Below are 26,058 nucleotides of genomic sequence, written 5' to 3'. Positions count from 1 at the left end.
ATCTGTGTTTTCAAGACTTTTTCAACTAGTTAATATTGCCTTTCTGTGCAGTATTTACCAAGCATTAATGTCCAATAATTTTTAAACACCTAGAGGAAAAGATTATTTGCTTAACCTGAATGCAGATTCTGTTTTCACTTCTTTCGGCTTAAGAAAATGTCTTCCAGGTGTGGACTGAGTTATTAAAAAAAATACTGAGCTTAGCCTGGAGAGATGACTTAGTGACTAAGGCACTTGCCTGCAAAACCTGAGGACCCATGTTCTACTCTCTAGGTCCCACGTAAACCAGATGCCCAAGGTGGGACATGTTTCTGAGGTTTGATGGAAGTGGCTGGAGGCCCTGGCATGCCAATTTTTTTTCTCTCTTGCTTTCATTAAAAAAAAAAAAAGCAACAAAAAAAAAAAAACAAAAAAAAACAAAAACACTGATCTAAAGCTTAAACATTAACAAGTACCAATGCACTAATTAATAAATGAGGAAGTGGTCTTCGTGTTTGGGATCTGGTCAATGTATGCTCCTGCGTGGGGACTGGCTTTCTTTGTTACCAGTTCCTAGAGCTCTGAGAAGAACATGAAGTAGAACTTAATTTGAACAGAGTCTGCTAGTCTCCAACTCTGGCCATTCCCTACGTATTAGGTCGATTCTTCACACATTGATCCTAGCCTGATGCAAACTTTAATTTACTATGTCATATCAGAACCTCCATGGTTTCTTGATTCCTGACTGCGAGACCAGCCCTATAGTCAGATTAATGCCCTGAAACAACTCTGTCCTGCCTCACTGTAACCCCCCTCCACTTTTTATCACCAGGATCAGCCAGGACAAGTTGCTTCAAGAGTCCATGAACTGAATCCTCACGTAATACTTCAGGATATATTTCTGAAATAATTCCTTCAAAAACAGTAACAGCAAGATCTGCAAATGGTAAACAGCAGCCAAACATGTATGTTCTCTTTCATTATTTTCCCTCGTTTTTAGTTATGGTGAAGTCAATATAACATAAAACCGTCCATCTGCATATTCTAAGCACTCAGTACAGTGGCATGGCTTACAGCATAGATTCACAGTATGTTTTATTCTCAAAATACTTCTCCAACATGTTCTCGTCTTCCCAAAAAGAACCCCTGTGCCTATTAAATGCTACCCATTTCTCCCTCCTGAAAATGACCATCCTTATTTTTTTCTATGCATTTGACTCTTCTATATATCTCATGTCATGTACGTAGAATCACATGTTGGGTTTGTTCTGTAGTAAGTATCTTGTATCATTTAGCACAATGTACTTCACTTGCCTGCGAAGCCTAAGGATGCAAGTTCAAATTTCCAGGTCCCACATAGCCAGATGCAGTGACACAGCATGCAATGTTGCATATGTGCACAACGGGATGCGCGTGTATGGAGTTAGTTCACAGAGTCTGAAAGGCCCTGGCAGGCCCATTCTCTCTCTCTCTCCCTCTCCCTCTCACTCTCTGTCTCTTTCTCAAAAATAAAATAATAATAATAATAATAATAATAACAGTAATAAATGGGTGACAATAACAGTTTTCTGAAAAACAATGTTTCCTAAATAAATCATGCACAAAGCAGTTAGTTCAACACTTGATGTAAATGCTGAATCAATATTCCCTTAGGGTTTGCATCTGAGCTTCAGTTCGCAGATACTGGATACTAGAAATGAACAATATGACATAGAATCCCAGAATTTGGGGAGCTCATGCAAATGGGGAAAAAAAAAACACCTAAGCACTGAAATTCATGTTGAGATTTAAAGTTATTTTCATGTGTACTATGCAATTTTGTCCTCATGTCTTAAAACATTAAAAGTAAATATCTAACCATGTTTTTGAGATAATGTCTCTCATATAACAGGTTAGTCTCAATCTCAGTATGACTTCTGGTACTCCTGTCCCCCTCTTGAGTGCTAGAATGACACACATCTTTACTGATTGAGCTTTATGCCCACTCTTTTCAGAACATAATGTTTAGGACATTGTACACACTTATACAAAGAAAAATAATTGTTAACTTTATACATAAAATTATACTAAAAGGATAACAATAATCACCACACATGAAATTCATTTGGAAATCTTGTGTCTGTATGGAGTAAGAAGTGGAGGTTATTGAATCTGACTTTAGTGTGGAATTGTGGTCACGATTGCTAATAGGGCTGTAATTACATTTTTGTTTTGTTTTGCTGAAGTTTAGAGTTCATAGATGAGGAGTCTGAAGTTCAAAGATGTTAAAAGACTAGTTCAAAATAGTGTGGCAAGTGAGAATCTAAGCCAGCTGAAAGGGTTTCTAGCCCTGAGGTCTGAACTAGAAATTCATTTCTGAGCAGATTTCTGGAGAACTTACATTTTGGAAAGCTTTAATATATGCAGATGCACACAGGCCATCTTCTACGCTTTTCAATCACACAGAACATCCATAGCTTAATGAAGAGTTGTTTTTGTTAATCCACTTGACATTTCCAAAACTAACCTTCACAAGGATTTCATTAAAAGATAGTCTTTATATGTGAATATAAAACTTCATACCATTAATAAGATTTATTATACTATTTATTATCACACTCCATGATAAATATGCATCTGAAGGCAATATAATTTTTATAATTTCACAAGGGCATGGGAGACGTTGTTGTAAACGTGCTGAAAGCTGATAATATATGATTATTAGAGTTGTTACCTTGGTTTACTGAACAATTAACATTCACACTTTGTTTGATGTCTACTCAGAAAGTATTTGTTCTGATTGATTTGGAATTTATTTCATGTATTTGGTAAATGAGACAGTAAAAAAATTAAAACATTGTAATCATCATAAAATGTAGGTTTCCAAAGTATGATCTATATATTTTACCTTGACTGTGGGTCATTGGTCAGGAGACACTTAGCACTTGAGGTTGGTGGCCTAACCACATGAGATTTTGTGGCAGTTAAAGTTGGATATGAAATGAGATGGAAGTGACTCATGTACTAAATACGCTGATCCAGTCATTGGATCATGATTAATCCAAATATGAAGGCTTTTTTTTTATTGGTGTTGGAAATGGAATCTGAGGGCTTGCCTTTGAAGAATCTCTGGCCCTTCATACTTCTGTCTCCTCTCCATGTTCAATATGGGGTCATAGCTGCTCTCCAATAATTGCAACCTAACCACAGGCCCAAAAGCAATGGACTCAGTCACCATGAGCTGAAACCTTTGACACCCTGAGCTAAAAAAAAAAAAAAAAAAAAAAAAAAAAAAAAAAAAAAATCCTCACTACTTGGAGTCTTTTTTTTTTTTTTTTGCCTGAGTTATTTGTGACAGTGATAAGAACTCATTAAAAGTGGGAATCTTTTCTTGAAAATCTTTTTATATTGAAAAGCATATATCTCTCTAAAAAACTGATGGAAAGCATTTGACTGAAATCTGAAGATCTTCTTACTTTCACTGTATGGGATGTAGAGTCTTGGCTTCAAGAAAGCTTCTTATTTCTCTATATTTTCCAGCATCTCTACTACACAGTCAGCACAATCGATCTCGGAGGCTGCCTGTAGTTTGCTACAAATTTATGATGGAGTAGTTCCAATACATGGGATAAGGACCTGGTGACAGACATGATTTCCAAATTAATATTTGAGGACTGCACAGCCAAAGTACTGGGCATGAGATAGCAAAGAATGTGCAGGTTGTATGTCCACAGATGCAGCCAAGACACATAAAAATTTAGAATTTGACTAATACTTTCCTGCTCTAGCTTATCATCTTTGAAAAGAGTTATGTTAACAGGCAACTTTCTTTTCTCTTACATTTGTATAAATACAAATTTTAAAAGAATTGGCAATTCTTAATGAGAAAGTCAAGATTATTTAAAGTAAGTGAGGCTACTCAGGGTCAGAAAGACAAACACTGAATGTTCTCCTTCATATGTGAATCCTAACTGTAAATATTTGCTTATAAGTTGTAGTAAGCATATATAGTATGGTTAAGGAAGTCAGAATGAGGCTTGGAGATAGGAGAAGCAGAGAGAGATCCAAAGAGGGGATAGTACACAGGCAAGCAGAAGAACAGAATATAGGTGGACAGGGCAAGGGGGGAGAAGGGGGAGATACACAAAACTAATGATGGCATGAGTCAGTATCATAGAAACCCAGCTCTTAGTTAGCTAGTTGAAAGGTATAACTCTCTGAAGAGGATAGGGACAGGGAGATCGAGAGAGATGCTTTGGGCAAAAGCAACTGCAGCTTTGGGCAAAAGCAACTGCAGAAGTGGAGAAACTTTGACCCTAAAGGCATAGGCAGTCGCTGGTAAAGCCCTGTGTCAACAATGGGTCATCCACAACAGTTGGTCATGGAGGCCCATGAGGTCCCCGAAACAATGCAGGCCATTGTGAAAGCACTTGGCTCCTCACAAGAACTCAATGGTAAGTCTCTGTTTCTGAAGTCACCACTGGCTGCAGTTATAGGACACTGAGAGATCATGCCGGAACTGAGATGCAAGCGGACTCCCTGCTGGATGGCCCTCACAGTGCTAGAAAATTGTTATGCAAGATACTGGGGAGCACCTCTGTATCAACCTTCTTTTAGTAATTGGTCATTAGTATTGGGCGATTACCTCAGTGAACAGGTTCTTATTAGGTAATCCTGTGTAGGGCTCCACACCAGCATACAGTGTGATTATTGCCCTTACTCAGAGTTTTGCCAGCCATGTGTGTGTACGGATGCTCCTTGGATACTCATGTTGTACAGCCGAGGTCAATAATGTGATCCATAGACCACAACTCAGTCCAAAGGGGACCTGGGTCATGGCCACGTGGTAACAATCAGGCTTCATTAGTCTCCTGTTTTGTTGAGTTCCAATTTCCTGCTGCATGTTGTGTCCATAGCTCCTCCCCCAACACACACATTCCTTGGCCAGGTCTGTGATTCCCACATGCCTCTTGAGCAAGACCATATATATGTATGTATATATGTGTTTATGTGTAGGAAGCATTTTCTATATGGAAAATAATTTAGATGGCTTTAAATGTGCTGTTGTCAGCAAACCAAAAAAATGAGTATATAAATAAATAAATAAACACAACTCTAAATAATACCCAACATGCTTTATGAAAAACAAAATATAATATTAAAGGACTAGGGCTGAATTAAATATCACCAAATGTTCACATCATATTAAAGTTATTTAAACTGTGAAATTGTTTTATTTTTCATCCAGTTTAGATTCATAAAGACATAAGTTGGCAATTCAGCAATCTCATAACACCCCACTGTGATTTTATGTAGTCTGGTGTCCTCCCCAGGGTTGTTATGCATCCTCGTCAGTGACAGTGATGGCTGCTCACAGCTCCGGAAGTCACCATGTAGACCCAGGCCTGCAGCCATGTGACTGTGTTGAAATTGGTGTCCCACTGAAATGTAAATGTCAGCTTAGGTTTTATAAAAATCATAGCTACTTATGAAGTGGGAAATCCTTGGTAAAGAATGCAAGAGATATTTTGTTACCTTTCAATCAATTCTGGCAAGTGCAATTCAGATACAGACTTGAAAAGCTTTAAATGAAGCAACTGAAGTCCTTCACTCTACACAACTCTGAATAAAAAGAGAGACAGGCAAGCTTTTAAATGGTGAAAATTAGAGGACATTAAAAAATATCCAGGGCTCAGCTTAGCGGTTAAGGCACTTGCCTGCCAAGCCTAATGACTCATATTGGACTCTCCAGATCCCACGTAAGCCAGATGCACAAAGGTGAGGCAGTGCAAGGTGGCACATGCTCACTAGGTGGTGCAAGTGTCTGGAGTTTGATTTCAGTGGCCGAGGCCCTAGAATGCCAGTTATCTCTCTCTCTCTCACTTGCAGTCTCTGTACCTCTCAGTTTCTCACTGTCACAACAAAAAAGAAAGAAAGATACTCTGTTGGGTTTGCCTCAAAAAAAAAAAAAAAAATCAAGGTTGGAGAGATTGCTTGGTGGTTAAGGCACTTACCTGCGAAGCCAGAGAACTCACATTTGATTCCCCAGTCCCCAGGTAAGCCAGATGCCTAAGGTGGCACATGTATATGGAGTTTGTTTGGAGTGGTTAGAGGCCCCGACACACCCATTCTCTCTCTCTCTCTCTCTCTGTCTCTCTCTCTTTCTCTCCCTCTTGCTGCTTTCTGTGTGTGTTTCTCAAATAAATAAATAAAATATTTTAAAATATATCCATTGAGCACCTCCTGGATATTATACACTACTTTAGGTCCTTAGAGTAAAAGTAGCTTGTCTGCTGTGGTGGAACTTTTGCAGAACAAAAGACAGACAACAAAAACTAATTTGTGTAATGTAACGTCAGTATTGGTAAACGTCACACTAGAAAATAGCTCAAGGGGCCAGAGAGTGACTAGGCGAGGGTGGGGATGCATGTGCAGCTGGGAGGCAGAGTAACCTAGGACTCACGGACAGTGCAAGGCCACAAGCTGAGTGACGAGTGAGCCATGGGCAGAGCACTCTGGCAGAAGGCACAGGATGCAGGGTAGGACCTGAGGTGATTCTGTGTGCCTACTGCTTTTAGTCAGGGTTTTGCCAGCCCTGCAAAACTTACCTCTGAGGACACCAAGAGGGTTCAACCTTGCTACATACACCCTGAAGAATGATGAAAATAATGTCAGTGAGCCCATCAAGTCCGGGACATAAGGTCCTTAGGCTTTGTTATAGTCACCATGTTCTCCATTAACTGTTAAATTCCTTTAAAATGATGTTATCCAGGGGAAAAATAAACATAAGGTTGTCCCTTGGAATGATGTGGCATTCGTTTCTAGACTTCATATGGAACCCACAATTTATGTATGTTCAAGCATTTTATATAACATAGGTAAAAAATTGCAAATAGCTTATGCAAATCCTCCAATATATGCTGCCGTATACCAACAGCACTTAGTACAATGTAAATTTTATGTAAATGGCTGTATAATATTAGAAAAAAGTCTGTATGCATTCAACACAGGCTAAATTTATCTTAATATTTTGAATCTGACTGCATCTGTAAATGTGCAACTTGCTGGCATGGAGGACTAAGTCTTTATATGACTTTCTTCTTTTTCTTCTATTTTACAATGTGTTTAGTACATAGATAAAGATTTTGAAACAGGCTTTGAAGTACATGGCATTGTGTTCTAATAACCTAGAATTTTGTTTTCCTACAGCCCCTCCTGTTGCAGCCATCCTGCTGTGACTGAGTCAGGAGCTCTTTCTTTGGGATGGAGGATTCCCTGAATCCACCACCTGGAGGAACAGATCCTACCTTGCCTGGTTGGGGAGAGGGTGAATGACTCATCTACCAACTCGACTAGAGGCAAGGAGGTGAGGGAAAGTAATCTCTTTCTTTGAGAGACAATATTCTGAGGTGTCTTCTGCTTGGCTTCTTTAAAGGTCCTGGCAGGTTTGAGCTCCGTCTGTCCTACAGCTGTTGTTTGCACCCCCCTCCTTCATCCTTGGTTCTCTATCCTCAAACTCCTAACCCCTTTTCCTGAAAACACCTGCATTTCAATCATTGTCTCCTGCTCTGTTATCCCGGAGGAACCTCATCTAGGAGAGTTCCTGAAGTGTCAGGGATAATGACAATAGATACATCTTTCTCCACTGTCTGCTGAAGGAGAGTGTTATCAGTAACTCTCAGTGACTTCCATGCTACCTCCATTGAACACTAAGGTGCCAGTGATGGCTTTGAGTTTATTTCTCCCTATAGGTGCTTTTAAAAGTTTTATTCATGCAGTCCTGTGTGTGTATATATGTGTTTGTGTATGTGTGTGATCTGATGTATTGCTTAATTTTTGAGCTCTCAATGGTATAATTATGATATTCACCTTCTGCACTCCAATTTATTCTTGTAAATTTACCCTATTTTTTTGAATGAAGATGTAGTTTAAATGCTAAACAGTAATATAACTTATACATCACAGTTGGTTCATTTGCTGTCCTGTACTGCAATTGCTGTAATATGATGTCCGTATTGATAAGCTGGGATTTTCCCACTGTTTTGATCAGTGTCACTGTGAAAATTTCTGTACAAATATCCTGGAGCATGGGTATAAGATACTGTAGGGCTGTCCAATGCAGAGACATATTGACACATGGAGTCTATGTCAAAATGTTCTGTGAGGCTTAAAATATGTGCCAGATTGAAAACACTTAATATTGAAAAGAAATAAATATTTTTTGAATAATTTAAAAATACAGATTATATATTGAAGTGCTACAAGTTTGGATATATTTGTTAGGGAAAATATATTACTAAAGTTAATTTCACCTGTTTTATTTAACTTTTTATGTAGTGTCAGGAAGTTCAAGATGATTTCTTCAGCTGGGTTGCACATTGTTTCTGGGGAAAGCATTGGTCTGAGTCTTGGCTGCTCAAAGTGAATCACTGAACAAGGACAGTGATATCCCCAAGACATGAAGGACCTCTGGATACTCCTTAACTATCCCAATGCCTAGTAGCAAGCCAAATTTTAAAAAAAAATAGAAGGAGGAAGTCAAGGATAATCAATGTATAGCAGATGACATACAATCTTGGACAGAGAAAGAAGTGTCACATACAGAGCTGCCAGTTCAGGTCAAAGCAAAGTACTGAGTTCCATGGGATCATCTCCAAAACGACAGAGGAGTTGATGGGACACAGCGATTTGTAGAAGTAATGGAGGGTATACTTGATCTAAACAGCATGTTAAAATGGCTATTGTAAGTCTCAGGAAAAACAAAAGTGGCCCAAAGAAATTATAGTGACTATAATTTTTAATGCAAAAAGTACACAATTTTCAATAAAACAGTGGGAAAGAGAACATACCCTTATTTGATAAAAGGAAACACCAAAGAGACCATCTGTGCTGGAGGAAATATGGAATAACAAATTAATGTTTTACCTACAGCTATGGAAGGATTTTGTTTTTAAAAAAGGAACTACAATGAGAAAATATATCTATCTCCAATATGGGATTAGGGTGTAGCTATCTGGCAAAATGAAGATGAATGCTCATGTGATGTGACAGTCAATGACTAACATGATAGGTGGCAATGACAGGCTAGAAGAATATTATTTTCTGAAAGATAGAACTAAGAGATTTGTTATTTTTTCTGAGAAACAGGTTTAGAGTAGGGAAGGGGTAGAAAAACATTGTTTTTAATTAATTGGTATATATTCTGTCATAAATATTAAATGTAGGAAATTACAAACTGATTAAATGTTCAGACGAAAATAATTAGGGACTTTGGTAGCTAGATGCTACATATGATGCATGACTGTATACTGTTTATATACAGACATACCTGTTTGTAGCTTTATAGTATCTAAATATACTACTTTCAGCTTAAGCAATTATATTAATTTCCCTTTGTGGACATTTATTTGTAACTTCTCTCAGGTTATTTCAGGTTTTATTTTTATGACATGTTTGTTTTATATTCATAATTTTATTTGCATGTATCAACATGCAGCGTTCCATCTTGGGAAACTGAAAATAATTTTGATGTTTCTTGTATGTTTGTTAGTGGCTTTTAATCTCACAAAAATTTTCATCATAGCAAATATTGTATTTTTACATTGGAGAACCCTAAAAAATGTTTATGCTACTGCTTGGACAATACCATGAAATTTTTATCAATAAAATTTAAAATAACATAAGAACACACAGTGATGTGTACTTTAGGATGGAGAGATGGCTGTGCAGTTAAATGAGCTTCCTGCACAAGCATGAGGACCTCAAGGGCCAGGGTGGGGATTTGAAGGTGAATGTGTGTCCCCTATAACCTCATGGATTTTTTTTTTATTAAGGTTAAGCTTCCTACTTCAGTCTCCAGCTACCTGATGAAGGAGGTGTCACTGGGAGTTGGTCCTTTTCTCCAGGCCTAAGGTGTATAAACAGCAGGTCGTGGGCCCTTTATACTTGCTGGTGATTGGTGGTGTCTCTCTACTATGGATCTATGAAAGTGAGCTAGCTTCTTCTGCCATGATCTATAAGCCTGACATAAACCCTTTCCTCCCATAAGCTGCTACTGGTCAGGGGCAACAGTCATGCATACCTGTAACCCCAGTCCAGTAGGGGAACAGAGACTCAGGACTCGGGAGCTTGCAAAACAAATGACAAGCTCCAGAATCATTAGGAGACTCTGGTTCAAACAGTAACTGGTAGAAGAGTGCTAAAACCAGACCCCAGTGCTCCACACTGGGCACTTCATGGGTACACACACTTGCATATACCACAACACAACACACACACACACACACACACACACTCCAATATTAAAAGAAAGAAAATAAAAGAAGGGAGGTGTATCTGAATAGATGGGATGAGAAAAGATTAACTAATTAATGTGTTTTCTAATGTGCACTCTCCAAAAGTCAAGTTAATTTAAAAATTAGCAACATCACATGTTTGCAATGTTTACTTCTGATGTTTCAATTTTCTTTTTTTTTTTTGCAGCAATTAATGAATGACAAATCTTACCTAAACACAATAAAAGGCCCTCATGTATCAGTGAGACTTGCTAAATAATTAGAAAAATATTTAATTCAGTTATTTGAGAGAGTGAGGGAGAGGTATAGAGAGGAAAAGACAGATAGAGAGAAAGAGAGAATGGGAACACCATGGCTTCTAGTCACAGCAAATGAACTCCAGACACATGCACCACCTTGTATGTCTGGCTTACAAATCAAACTTGGGTCCTTAGGCTTTGCATGCAAGTACCTTAACTGTTAGGTCATCTCTCTAGCCTCATGCTAAATAATTCTTGATTCTAAATTTCTGGTGCTAGATAATTGCCTTATTTGGGTTTAACTTCTATGTGTGCAGATGATTTTATTTTGAGTCTATCAAAACTAGAAAATGTAACATAGCAGCCACAAATGTAAAAGCACAATTTATTTTTGAACTCTCCAAATCAAAAGGCTAAATTCATTCAGCTCTAGGTGAAAGCTTTGGTTATATCCTACTTCCTGTATCTAAATTATCAGGGTTGAACTATTAACCACTTCCAGCCAGACTGCAAAGTGCTGGTTCACAGAGCTTGTCCCACACCTGCATTTGTTACTTGTAAAGTCTAAGTTATTATTGCTGTAAATCTTCAAAACCTCTGGAACAGTGGCAATCATGTACATTAAATAGAATTATTTATCACTAATTTACATATGACTATAATTTCAAGAACAACAACAGCAGTGGCTATATTGTGGGTTTGACCTTCTATGTATAATAAAACTACCACTTTTTATAGCAACAATGACATTTATTTATTCTTTTATTTATGAGAGAGAGAGAATGAGAATGAATTGGCATGTCAGGGCCTCCTGCTGCTACAAATGAACTCCAGACACATGCCACTCTGAGTCTGGCTTTATGTGGATCCTGGGGAATTGAATGTGGGTCATTTGGCTTTGCAAGTAAGAGCTTTTAACTGCTGACTAACCTCCCCAGCCTTTAAAGTGCTACTTTTAATCCCTAAAGGTAGCAACCACAATCATGGACATCTTTGAATTTGGGATAATTTTTTTCCAGAAAAATTTTCATTTTGTTTTTGGTTCTGATTGAAAATTGACAATATAAAGCACTATCTTTGAATTCCAGTTTATTTGGAATCTGTCCATAATATATGTCAATTTGAGATTCGAATGTCTTTGACAATTTTGGATTGATACAAATAGATGCAGCCACCATTGTGATTCAAGATCTTTTGGGAGAACTTTAAAAGAAGAAACTATCACATGATTTATATAGACTCCTTTTCATGAGGATTTAAAAGACTTGTTTAAAACAAAAAGAGTCTGAAACTTCCAACATGCTTGTCTGATAAAAAAAAAAGTGCACTTATCTTGAAGCTTAAGAGTTTTTGGCAAATTCTGATTCTGAAGGCAGAAACATCTATCAACTGGGGGAAATATGAATGAGGTTTTCAATTCAGGGCACTGAAAGAGTACTGAGTCATCAACACACTGATCTGCAAGGGTAATGGATGAGCTGCTCACTGGCTGTCTGGTTCTTCTCAGCATAGTTCGTTGCTCCAGACGTAGCAGTCTATAAAACAATAGATCACTTAGTCCACAGAACACAGCTGCCAGGGCTTTTCAAGTGATGGACGCTATTGTACATTGTTTAAAGCATTGAAGTTTCACTTAAATAGAAAGACAATGTATTAATGATAAATTATGGAATAATTGTTATTCCAGGGCATTTTCTATAATAAGAGTCTGTAAATTCTAATCAAAGTTTTTCATTTGCTGACTGGAAGCAGAACATTGGCCATGGTGATTCATATCACTGAAATTTTTTAAATTGACTTGTGCAATCTTTGCCTATAATATTTTCGCTCAGTTCACCAGCCAGTTAGATTCACACTATTGTTTTACTACTGAATCTTTTAAGATTGTGCATAAAGCTCAAGTTATTTCTATTTGAGAACAGAAACAAATTTGATTTTAACATTGAAATCAAACCATCAGCTATTAGGAAGTTAGTAAATAGAATAAAAATTCATCTAAGATTAATTTATTCACTTTAAATGTCCCATTTTATTTAAAAAATATTAAGCATTTCATAGTAAAATAACAGCACATGCTTTCATAGACATGTGAAATTCACCTTTTAAAAAAATTACTCCAAATAAGAACTGAGATTAATATCACATACTGATATGGAAAATTATAATTATGTCATATTTATAGTTATTTTCAGATATTTTACCAAGTAAATTGTCAAGCACAGGAAAAAAAAACAATATTAAAGGAACTAGTTAGTGTGGTGATCATAATAAAAGGAAAATAAGTATAGGGTTTAAATTGTGACATTTTCTTAAAGCAGCAATGTTCAAATTTCCTAATCAGACCTAATTATAAAAAATGCTGTTTCTCCTCTTCTCTCTTCTTACTGGTCTCTCTCATTTCTCCCCCTCCTCTTTCTTTGGTTGGATTGTTTTGTCAATTGCTCACAAACCCAATTATATTTCTCTCTATATATTATCCTTTCTCCTGTCAGAAATGCACCATCCCAGGGATGCAGAGACAGAATAGTGGTTTAAGGCACTTGCTTGCAAAGTCTGACATCCTGTGTTGAATTCCCCAGTAACCATGTCAAGCTAGATATATAAAGTGGCGTATGTGTCTGGAGATGTTTTTTTTTTTTTTCTTTTTTATTCTTTGTTGCAGTGGTAACAGACCCTGGTCTCTCTCTCTCTCTCTCTCTCTCTCTCTCTCTCTCTCTCTCTCTCTGGAAATAAAATAAAATATTTTGATTAAAAAAGGAATATACCTTCTCTCAGATGGATTTTCTCACAAGGACAACCTCCATGTCTTTAGGAATGGGCCTGAATCAGCTCTCCTCTCAGGCACTGTATGGGGTTTATTTTACCAGGTGGTCTGGCCATTCCTTTTTATTTCCCTTCATCCGCTGTGACTAATTGGAGGCATCTGATCCCGTCTCTGGAGGAGCCCATGGGCTCGGCAATAGGTTTATTCCTTCCAAAGTGCACCTTATTTTTTTTTTCTTCTGTTCTGGGTTCTTTAATAAAATACCATTCACAATTTTACTTTCTTTATAAGTTCACTCGAAAGCAGCATTTTTAATAAAAAAAAAAAAAACAGCATACAGTAATAAACCAGGAAACTAAAATATCTTGCAGATCTGTGTCCTTCACTAAGCATTATTTCTGGGAATGATCACATCAGAATAGTTCCTGTCAGTCATAACAAACATGGTTCACTAAGAATAATTTAGTATTTATAAGCTCCAGGCACTACCCAGATGCCACATCAAAACTGAAATCACAGCTACACATAATATTAAATAAATAAAATTCTTACTTAGTTTTTAATTAATATATGTACTGTTATTAATTATAACATTTTAAAATTTTTTGTTCCTTTTTTATTTATTTATTTGAGAGCTACAGACACAGAGAGAAAGGCACATAGAGGGAGAGAGAGAGAATGGGCGCGCCAGGGCTTCCAGCCTCTGCAAACGAACTCCAGACACGTGCGCCCCCTTGTGCATCTGGCTAACGTGGGACCTGGGGAACCGAGCCTCGAACCGGGGTCCTTAGGCTTCACAGGCAAGCGCTTAACCGCTAAGCCATCTCTCCAGCCCAATTATAACATTTTAATACTTGTAAAACAAAAACTTTAAGAAGGAGGACCTCACCATTTAAAAATAATAGTGAAGGGCTGGAGAGATGGGTACGTGGTAAGTATGCTTCCTAAGCAAGCATGAGGGTTTGAGGGGAGCCCTGAAATAGCTCTTGTTCAAATCTGCAGAATCCACATAAACAGCTATGCCTGGTTATATGTGCCTGTAACTCCATTTTCTGTAGAGGAGCAGAGACCCAGGAATTGCTGAAACTCCTGACAAAATAGCAAATACAAGAATCAGTAAGATGGTGGCTCAAATAAGAATGAGTGGAGAGGGCTGGAGAGATGGCTCAGCCGTTAAGCGCTTGCCTGTGAAGCCTAAGGACCCCGGTTCGAGGCTCGGTTCCCCAGGTCCCACGTTAGCCAGATGCACAAGGGGGCGCACGTGTCTGGAGTTCGTTTGCAGAGGCTGGAAGCCCTGGCGCGCCCATTCTCTCTCTCTCCCTCTATTTGTCTTTCTCTCTGTGTCTGTTGCTCTCAAATAAATAAATAAAAAAATTATAAAAAAAAAAAAGAATGAGTGGAGAAGCAATGGAGGGGGGCACCCAATATTCCTTCCTGGCCACCACAGGCAAGCGCGACCCTCGGCAGGTGAGCACGTGGGCACATACATGTGCATAACACACACACATACACACAATCAATAAAAATGAAGTAATAGTAAAGTCTAACGGTAATTTGAAACAGCCAGCAAAGTGTCATTCCAGGCCCAAAGGATACTCTAATTACCAGAGTTGAAGGCTTTTGTGTTTGAAAGGACTTCAGACTAGCCTAACAGACATTTTAAACATGCATTCATACACTAGCATGTGGACAATGGCAGTAGGGAATAAAAGCAAGGAGAAAGCATTGGCTTCATAGCAGACATTTGACATTAGGCAGAACCCAGACTGAAGTTTAAAGTGAAAAACATCATGGTGAGATATGGAGTCCTTTGGGTATATGTCAGGGCTGGTATAGCTGGCTCCTACTACAGAGATACTTGAATACCCATGATTATTGCTGCTTTATTCACAATAGTTAAGAGCTAGAATCAGCCTGGCTATCCACCATGAAGATGAACATATACACAATGGGAATTTACTACAAAGTAAAGAAAATGAAATTATAAACTTTGCATGAAAATGGATAGATCTGAAAAAAATTATATTGAGGGGTATTATCCAAATTCAGAAAGCTTCAAACACCATTGTCTCATATGTGTGCATTCTTTTTTTAAATTATTTATTTATTTGACAGAGAAAGAGGGAGACAGAGAATGGGCATGCCAGGGCCTCCAGCCACTGCTAATGAACTCCAGACGTGTGTGCCCTCTTGTGCATCTGGCTAACGTGGGTCCTGGGGAATCGAACCTGGGTTGTTTGGCTTTTCAGGCAAAAACCTTAACTGCTAAGCCATCCCTCCAGCCCACGTGCATTCTATCTTGTAATATTTATCTGCATGCATATATAGAAGACAATTGTGTTTAAAAAGTATAAAATCTAGAGTGGTAGCCAAGAGTGAGTCATAAGAGCTGATAAGAAAAGGGGCAGGGCCAGAAGATGGTTCTATCGGTAATGTGCTGGCCATGGAAGCAGGGGACCTGAGTTTGGATGTCCAGCACTCATGAAAATGCTTATTGTGATGGCGTACACCTGTAATCCCAGAGAAGAGCAAGCAGGGCCAGGCGGCTTTGTAGAGCTCACCGTGTAAGCTAGTTCCACCAAATCCATGAGCTCTAAGCTCAGTGAGAGAGCATGTCTCAAAAGAGCAATTTGGAGAACACTTGATATTACCCTCTGGCCTCCACATGACTCACCTGCAGGAGCACAAAGACACTTATGTGCACACACACACACACACACACACACACACAGAGGAAATATCATGAAAATAGTGTTTCAGTATCATTTCTGGACGTCATCATCATCAATGAATGACTGACAATCATTAGGGGAAATGTTGACATGAATTCTGTAATGAATGGCTAAAGCTGATTCTGGTTGGGGGAAAAAACACATCTTTATTAGAAGAAAACTTGGCAATGTTCATTTTGACTATTGATGATTTCGTTGATATACAGGCTTATATTTTATAGCTCATTCAGGGTACTTACTATTATGTCACACACTATGCTAGATCTTGACATAGCAGCAAACAACAATGAAATCTTTTTGGATTCATTGCTTTTTAGAGAAGAACTCCAATTCGGATGCCTGATGTAACTCTCAAGCACTCAGGGGCTCTGGAAACTCTCTTCACTCTGTCCTATGGCCCATGACTTTCCCATGGGGTTGGCTTTTGTGAGCCTTATCTTTCTACATGCCCAGCAAATGCCGAACATTTTATTTTCTCTTTTTTGATTGCTATCGTTTTTCATTAAAGCTTGGAGACTTCCACTCGTACAATACTCTCTGGCTCTTATTACCACTGCATTCACGTTGTGTATGTCTGGCATCTGAGGCTACATTGGTTGGAAATGAAGTATCCATAGGATCTGGAAGTCACTTTCCACCTTGTCTACATAAGATTCAGAAGGCCAGTAGCTTTTGCTTCAGAAACATTAGAGGTTTCCTTGTCTTGGGGCCTCACACTGGGAATATAACTCAAACAAAATCCATGTTTTTTTTTTTTTTTTAACTAGCCAATGATGTGACTGTGAAAAAGAGAAGAAAGCTGTTTGACCAAGTTTAAAATCTGTCCTTCTTTGTGAGTTACTATACAAAGCGCAATTTAATAATGGAGAGATTAAGGTTGCCACGGTTGGCAGGAAGTAAGAAGTAGATATGGGATGGAATTCATGAGACATGGAGTTTAATGAAATCTTTTATTGGATATAAAAATTTGAGGTCCAATTTACAGAGAATAAAATTGTCTAACCTCAGCCAATTATCAAGCAGATTACTGCTCTGTGATCTGGTAAAGGGATCAATATTGAAGAGTTACTGCTGTTTTTTTTTTTTTTCTGTTTTTTTTTTTTTTTGTCTCTTTGAACCAACAGACATAGCTGAATTTTATATAAACTAGAGTTGGTTTAACAAGATTCCAGTCTAAAACACCATGCATCTATTTCCTAGGTTCCCTTGGAAACAAACCCCAAGTGGACATCCTAGGTTCATGAACTGAAACTGGAACTTCCTCATAGAAGAACAGGACAGGGTGCGTCAGCTCACCTCTTGTGATTTCTCCTCTTGAAACTCAAGTTTCTGAGTAATCAATTTGCAAAGTACTCTGTTGACTACAATTGCATGAACAAATTCTTCATTCATCTGAGGACAACATTTGGCAAGTTTTGGCTGTTGAGTGAAAATAATCACACCATTTAAATACAGCATCCCAAATACTCCACATGAATGCCATACTGCTAGTGATTCTGAAAGAAACCTAAAGATAATGACACACAGCTTTGAACAAAGGCTGTGACTTTGAGATAGAAGACTTCAAAATAGCACGCAGAAAAAAAAAAAATCAGCAGAGGGAAGGAAAGGTGCAGGAAGCCTTTCTCTGCTTGATCTTCGAGTGTAGTCAGAGCAAATGCGGCCTGCATTAGTGTACGCTAACTAAAGCCAGGTTCATCTCTTCCCTTGGAACCAGACCAGCCTGAGGGCTGTGAATGGAAACCTTCATCTAAGTTCACCTCCAGGTACCAGGTAAGAGTAACTGTGTAATAGCTGCATTTGAGGAGCTTGGCAGGACGCCCAGCGGCCTTAGAGACCAGAGGTTTGCAAGGCCCCGACACATAGGAAGGGGACTATCCATTGAGGACTGGTGTCACACTGCAGCCCCTTATGACCTCAAAGGAAAATGCATAGAGTTGTTGTCAAGAGCCTCCCTGAGCACACTTGCAGCAAGGGTCTGTGACATGCTTACAGGGCTTTGATGTGACTCACGAGTTACCTTGCCTATCTCCTTTTCATTTTCTGATACTAGTGCATAAAACATCACATGATTCCAAGATTTACTACTGCAGATGTATGACTACTTTCTTTTAAGCTGGCAAGAAGTTTCTAGAAGCATAAAATTAAAAACAAATACATACGTCAGGTCTTATGGCAAAGACCTGTAATCTTAGCTGCTCAGGAGTCTGAGGCAAGAGAATGGAAAGTTCAAGACCTGCCTGGTTTAAATTGAACTTGAGACTATCCAGGACAACTTACTGAGACCCTATATCAAAATAGAAAGTAAAAAGAGGGATGGGAATGGAGCATAGTGGTAGAGCACCTGACAGGCATGGTTTCAACCTCTAGTACCACAAGATAAGAAACTGGGGCTGGAGGAATGACTTAGTAGGTGAAATGTACTTGCTGTGCACATGTGAAGACGTGAGTTATGGTCCCCAGAACTCATGTTGAGCCATGTGTGATTGTGCAAATCTATAACCCTGATATGCCTATGGTAATATGGGAAATGGACAGGAAAATCCCTGGCAAATGGCAAAAGGAGACACCATCTGAAAGCAAAGTGGAAAGTGAGGACTGACATGTAAGGTTATCTTCTGCTCACTTGTGCATTCTCACATGCACACATCTACACTCACACATGCAAACAGACATACAGACACAAACAGAAAAATAATGCAGACATATAAATTATTCTAGTTAAATAGAAATGCTAGCTGAAGACTGTTCCCTTTGTGCTAGTTTAGTGCTAATCTTTCAGGATGATTGAAACCATTCTCACCACTACTCAGAACATAATATAATATATCTGCATTCTCCCTCGACTCTTAAACTTGGTTGAGGAAGATCTTTTTAGCAGCTCCAGTATCTCCTGCACTGTGTCCCACAATTGTCATCCCAAAGTGCTAGTCTTGGGGCTGGAGAGATGGCTTAGCGGTTAAGGTGCTTGCTTGTGAAGCCCTAAGAATCCATGTTCTACTCCCCCAGACCCCACGTAGGTCACAAACACAAGGTGATACATGTGCAAAGTCACAAAGGCACACAAGGAGCATATGCATCTGGAATTCTATTAAAGTGGTTAGAGGCCCTGGAATGCCAATATTTATTCCCTCTCTCCTCTCTCTCTTTCTCTCTCTCTCTCTCTCTCTCTCTCTCTCTCTCTCTCTCTCTCATAAACGTGTGTGCAACACCATACAAAACAAAAAACAAACAAACAAACAAAAAACTGGTAGTCTTGTCTTAATCCACTTGTTGGAGTATATTAAGATTAAAAAAATAAAATTTATGTTCAAACTCTTCAAGCTGGTTCTTAAATTGTGCCTAATTGGGCTAAAGAGATTGCTTAGTGGTTAAGGCAATTGCCTACAAAGCCACAGAACCCAGGTTCAATTGCCCAGGACCCACATAAACCACGTGCACAAGATGGCACATGTGTCTAGAATTCGTTTGTAGAAACTAGAAGCCCTAGATCACCTATTTCTCTCCATGTGACTCTTTCTCTCTCTCAAATATATATACAGTCTCTGAAGACCAAAGAGTTTGGAAACAGCACACAGTTCCTTTACCAAGTCTTTACAATGGCTTTCCCTTTGGGTGTTTCATAGATGAATTTAGCTTGACATGATGAAGATACAGCTTCCAGAGAAATGAGTGGCTTATGGACTTTCTTATGGACTGATGTTAACACGGACTGAAATTCAACTTTAGTTATAATTGAGTAAGACGTAGTGGATAGATAATGAAGTAGGGAGTGCATATGTAACCTTTCTGAGGTGATATTAGTTTAAACCTCTGAGCACTGGAACCTAAGCTGGACAATGTTTGCCTTCTCTCAACATGTGGACAGTGTGTCATAAACCACATGCCTCTTTTCAAGTAGCTCTTTTTGAATTGAAAAATGATATTTATGAATGGTACACTGCAAAATCTGGTATTTTCCCCTTTCATGAACAAATCTTCATTTAAAAGATTATAATTCCTGAGGCATATAATCATTATTCTTCATGAAAAAATTATTTAAATATTTTTAATTCACTACATACTATGCTTTTACAGTGTGATTGATTCCTAGTTCAGTGAAACTTAATGTATCATTAAAAATACTGAAGCAATTTGAACATTCGTTCCCTGGTGTATCAATAGATAATATTCATTGGTATAAGCACAGCATTTCTTCTAGTAGGAGAGGGTTATTTACTGCTTTGTTGATCAAGATGGGATAGTGCCATGCAGGTAAATAATGCTTAGAAGCAATAACTTGGAAACAAATGTGAGAACTATGTAATTTTGCTTCAATATTAAGAATTAAAAATTAGATATTAAAAAATTAAACATTAAAAATTAAGCTTCATTTTTAAGAGAAACAATGTTTTAGTTGTATTATCTGTGATAGGCATTCTGTTGTTCCTGGCGTGTTTTGCTTTAGCGTACAGAGCTTTTGGTTTAAATATACCCATGAAAAGGAAGGCCAAAATTAGAGCAGGTGAAAGGTGCTGCACTGCCCATTTCTAGGCTATCAGAGTCACATGTAAGTCTGTCTGCTGAGTGGCTGAATTGTACTCTTGACAGAAACCAGTTAATAGTCTTTCAGCAGGATGGATCAGAGGAAGAGAAGAACTGCTACACTGCCTTGCTGAGTGGGCTAGCCAGAGCGGTGGAAGTAAACCAGCTGTGAAACTCAGGGTTTGACTGCATAGCCATTTTATGGGTCTTCCGAAAAAGATTTAAATATGAAGTTAACTTCTGGGAGGACTTAGGAAAGTTTATACAACTTTTATGCTAAATATCTCATATTTTTATGACATTTCTTATTTCAGTAGTCTATAATTTGGGTGTCAATTTAGTCAAGCTTAAATAATTTTTAATAATGACTATCAATATCTAAGATAAATTCTAGTTGAAAAGGTCCTTATATATTTTTCCCTCTGGAGAGATATCATCAAAGACCTGCAAATACTAACATCCTCATGCATATACGCTTTCATATATGTGTATATATATGTATAAGTACATATTTATATGTGCGCACGTACACACACACACACACACACACACACACACACACACACACATATTGCTGTAGCCCTAGGCTTGATGAGTACGTTCAGAGCTCTACAAATGATTCTGCTTGCAAAGTGAAACTTCAAAATGATCTTAACCATCAACATGAAAATTATCTTTAGGACTAGTAAAAAATGTTAAAAGGTCTTAACATGTTTTTAGATATTTATTTTTAAAACCCTACAGTACCAATATTCATGTAATACACATTCATTTAAGCCATTAGAAACATTGAACATGAAAATGTTTCAATTTTATTTCTTTTCAAAGCTTCATCAGGAGTGGTAATTTGAACATTGCTTTCTTTCTTTCATTCTTTTTGATACACCACATGCCACAGAGCTGTGATATTCCAGTGACTTGAAAAATAGTTCCATCTGTAAGCTCTGACACTATCCTTTCTGCCTCTAGTATTGTGAGATCTCTGAGTTTTATTTATTGTGATTCCCTCCATTGGCATTACGTCCCCTGGGACTATGGCATTCTTGCTGTTGAAATTCCTTTCCTCATCAATGTCAATGAGCTAAAACACTTTCCTTTCCTTCATTTCTCTGGCTACGTTAAGAAGGTTGTTAATGGTACCGTACGAAGATTTCCATTTTAGTTGTTAGACATAGTCTCATACTGTGTCTGGCCTTGAACTCAGGGTGATCCTTCTGTCTCAGTCAACTGGCTGGGTTTAAAGCCATCACCAACATTCCTCGCTAACCATTTGTGGCAATTCAAACTTCATTTGCAGCCCTATCACTTCATTTGTTCTGTGCACTTGCACCTTTATTGCCTTTATCACAGAAACAAGGAGGTAGTGTCCCAACTACTGTTCCGTACTCAGTGAGCTGAATATACAACAGTCATTGGCAGACTCTGAAATGGATGATATCAGTGGTCTTTGATGTGGATAGACAACTGCTATTACATGGGGTAGCTGCATGATGCCAGCAGGCAGTGAAATTGGTATCTTATAAAATTAGTTACAGATACATAGAGTAGTAACTGAAATTTGAACAATATGGGGGGGGTAGACTGATGTTGCTTAACTTAATCCTAGTAGCTGAAATTTGTGCGTGATAATTATGTAAAGACTAGGATGTTTGTAAGTTACTGATTATTTTTTTTCACTGCTGCAACAATAATGTTTCAAGGTCAAATATTTAAATATATTAAAACTAAAATCAAATAAATCTTGGCTACAATGCATTTGAATTAATTTTGACTTGGATACAAAGCAAATAAAGAAGTATATGCCACTTTCATGTTAATTGGAGATTGCTCAGCAATGAAAAGTCGCATATGTAACTGAGTCACAATGATAAAAAAAAAAGAAGCCGAGTAATATGGTAAAAACACTGAGACTATAAATGTTTCTCTGATCTATTTATAGACTTGCAAATGTCAATTAGAGATGAAAATATCTTCATTGGAATTGTTCCGTGTGAAAATATTTATATGCACAATGTAAGAGAAAGGAAGTGTTTGTATAGCAGGAAGATGTGTTGGTGGGCTATATGATTTGTTATCTTATTAGGGCATACATAGAATTGCTCATGTGAAACAATTAATGAGCAGCTGTATTAGCAGTGGAGACAATGAGAAAACTTGTCACCTGAAGATAAATGGGGAGAAAGAAATCATGTAGAGGCAGCAGCAGTTTCAGCTTCTGGTGATTTGCAGAACATTGAGACTATTGATCATGACTCTGTGCCAGTGGCGGTCAATGAAGATCACTGCAACGAACTAAAAAAACAACTAAAAACAACCACAAGACTGTCTTCGTAAGTTTCACCAGTCATTATTTTTGGTTATCCATCTTTATTCCTTGTTCTCTTTATTTATAGTATGTCACAAACATATATACAGGCATGTACCACACACACACACACACACACACACACACACACACACACACACACACGAGTGACCAGCTACTTAAGCTTTACTCATCTACGATGCATAGCATGTTTTGAGCAATATAAACATTTCTTTGTCAAGCCAGGGAGATGACTCAATGGACAAATTACTCAAAGTGTAGGACCCAAGTTCCATTCACAAACACTAAGTAAAAAGTTGAAAACCAGGGCTGGAGATATAGCTTAGTGGTTAAGGCATTTGCCTGCAAAGCCAAAGGACCCAGGTTCAATTCCCCAGAACCCATGTTAGCCAGATGCACGTCTGGAGTTTGTTTGTAGTGGCTGGAGGCCCTGGTGCATCCATTCTCTCTCTTTATCCCTCTTCATCTGTTAAATAAATAATAAAAATAACTAACTAAATAAAATATTTTTAAAAAGTTGAAACCCATAGTGGGCTTCTGTAACTCTAGCATGCTAATGCTGGTGGTGACGTAGAAATGGAGACAGGTCAATTTCCTGAAAACTTGTGGCAAGGTTAACAAAAAATAGCAGAGCAAGAATCCAGAGTAAGAAACCTGCTTCAACTGAAGTGTACAGGCAAGGACAGGCCCAAATGTTGTCCACTGACCTTCACGTGCATGTTGTGACAAATGTCCGCTTATGATGGTAGTGAATGTATGTCCCTGATAGCCTCAGATATTTATAATTAAGGTGAAGTTTCCTGTTTAACTGTCTAGCAGTCTGCTTGAGGAGAAGGCACTGGGGGTGGGGGTCTTGGGGTTCAGCCTTAAGGTATGTTTGGGGCCAGGCCTTGATTCTAGCCCAAAGCCTGTGAGTGGAGTTTCCCTGCTTGGATCTATTAATGGGAGTAACTCTTCTGCCACTGATGGTATTTCCCTGGACTCTGTAAGCCTGAAATAAAGCTATTCCTACCGTAAACTATATTTTATTGGATGTTTGTCCAAGCAATGTGGAACACACACACACACACACACACACACACACACACACACACACAATTTTAAAAATCTCTTTCACAAAAATGTGAAGGTAATTGCTGAAAAATACATGTTTCAGGGCTAGAAATGTATAGAGGCTTTTTAATAAAAGGGGAAATTTTGGGCTGGAGAGATGGCTTAGCGGTTAAGCGCTTGCCTGTGAAGCCTAAGGACCCCAGTTCGAGGCTCGGTTCCCCAGGTCCCACGTTAGCCAGATGCACAAGGGGGCGCACGCATCTGGAGTTCGTTTGCAGTGGCTGGAAGCAGACCTGCTAACTCTTAATTCAATATTACATCCCAACAAGGACATTTTGTGGATCCTTATGAGTTGATTTCATTACAAGAGAAAAAACTTAACAGAAGTCTCGTCCTTGCCCAGGCTGACCTGTAAATTCACACTGTAGTCTCAGGCTGGCCTCAAACTCACAGTGGCCCTCCTACCTCTGCCTCCTGAGTGCAGGGATTAAAGGCAGTGATGGTGTTAGAAAGTTTTAATGCAGAAGCCCCTAACTATTTATTTGTCCAAGGCATCTGAAGTCCTTATTTATGCCAGACAAGACACACAGCGCATTGATTGTTTCCAAGCCTTTTTGCCTGTGCGCTATCACTTTCCCCGGCCACGTAGGAAGGATGGCGACACCCTCATTGTGGTTAGCAACCCAGAGTTATTGATGTGCTGTGACCAAGAGTTCCCAATTTTGAAATGCTGGGCGCAGTCACAAGTGGCTTGTACTTTGAAGAGTAAGGAGGTCTGCCAGTGGACAACATGAAGAACAAACCAATAGTTAAGAATCTGACCCTGTAGGTTCCAGTGGGGCTGACTGCACATTCCTCTTTAGTGTGGTTGGTGGCTCTGTGTGTTACCATCCTGAGTGCTACCCTGATCCGGCTAGCTAGTTTCAAAAACGGCCACATTGGTCTATAAGTTTTATACAGTTGAGTTTTCTACACAGCTAACAAAGAAGACCTGTGTGTTTGTGAAAAGAAAAAGAAAGAAATAGATGTTTGTCATCTTACTTTATCCTTTAATAGTTTAAATATTTTGAAGTGTTCCTAAATTCTTTCAATTTCATCTTGGTAAGAAGATTTTTTTGAAATAAAGTCAAGACAAATCAAGTCTTTCCAATCTTCCCACATGACAGGTTGGAGCATCAAAGGCGTGTTGCACATATTTCTAGACTTTGCTTTTAGTCTGCTTGTTGTCAGGGATCGTATGTTTCTAATCTTGAGGCTCACAAATGAAACAGTGCCTCTGGCATCGGCTTCACCACATTTTCTTGCCAACTTTGTCTGCAAAGGAAAGCTTTTATAAGTGCCAACTTGGCCAGGCACTGTTAAAATCCAGAGAACTTATAATAATATAAGCCAGACCATAGAAAAAAAGGATTTAAAGGCAATGAATACTTGGAAATATTAGAATAATATTGACAAAAAAGATTACTAATGCTCTGGTTATCCCAACTCAATATTCTAAATAGTCACACATATTATTTTATAAATGAATCATTAAAATGTGTTGCATAGTTACCATCCTCACCCACAAGTATTGGTACTTTTGTAATCTAGAGTAGATTCAGATATACTCAACCTTGCCATGATATGTGTCAGTGAAAATTATGAAATGAGATGAAAGCCTATCTTAGGACATTGGAACAGCATACTGAAGGAGGAGAGACCAGAGTTCCAATTCTGACACTTCCTTTTATTCGTCTGTGAGATCTACGTCAAGAAAGAGTAACAGCAAAGCCTCAGACCCTTGGTGAGGAATTTGGGAAATGGTAACAATTCCATTCAAGCCAGAATTTTGTTGTGAAAGTGAAAGAAGGAAGTATAACAAATTATACAAATTTCTACAGTATTACATAAATATAAGGCTATGTTATCATTCCCATCTATATTGTCCTACTATTATATTGGAAAAATACATAATGTACAGCAGTTTTGTGTCTATCAAACTCTTCTAATTTTTTTTTTAAATTTTTGTGACAAAGGTAAAATTAAGGTAGGGTCAGCATTAGATTGGGAATTGTGGCATATACCTGCAATCCCACCTACCTGGATTGATTTCAGGAGTATAAGACCTGCCTTGGTACCATAGTAAGGATCCATCTCAAGAAAATAAATGATCTCTCTCTCTTTCTAA

The 26,058-nt window shown here is 38.3% G+C and overlaps 1 pseudogene; it reads left to right on the top strand.

Annotated features, from left to right (window-relative positions):
• The first annotated feature begins 4,315 nt into the window (after window positions 1-4,315).
• Window positions 4,316-24,840, top strand: LOC101616841 (annotated as a pseudogene).
• The last annotated feature ends 1,218 nt before the right edge of the window (window positions 24,841-26,058 follow it).

The sequence above is a fragment of the Jaculus jaculus genome, chromosome 7 (assembly GCF_020740685.1).
Source record: "Jaculus jaculus isolate mJacJac1 chromosome 7, mJacJac1.mat.Y.cur, whole genome shotgun sequence".
Taxonomy (NCBI): Eukaryota; Metazoa; Chordata; class Mammalia; order Rodentia; family Dipodidae; genus Jaculus; species Jaculus jaculus.
The sequence above is the reverse complement of the archived record's forward strand: the minus strand, read 5'-3'. Positions and strand labels throughout refer to the sequence as shown.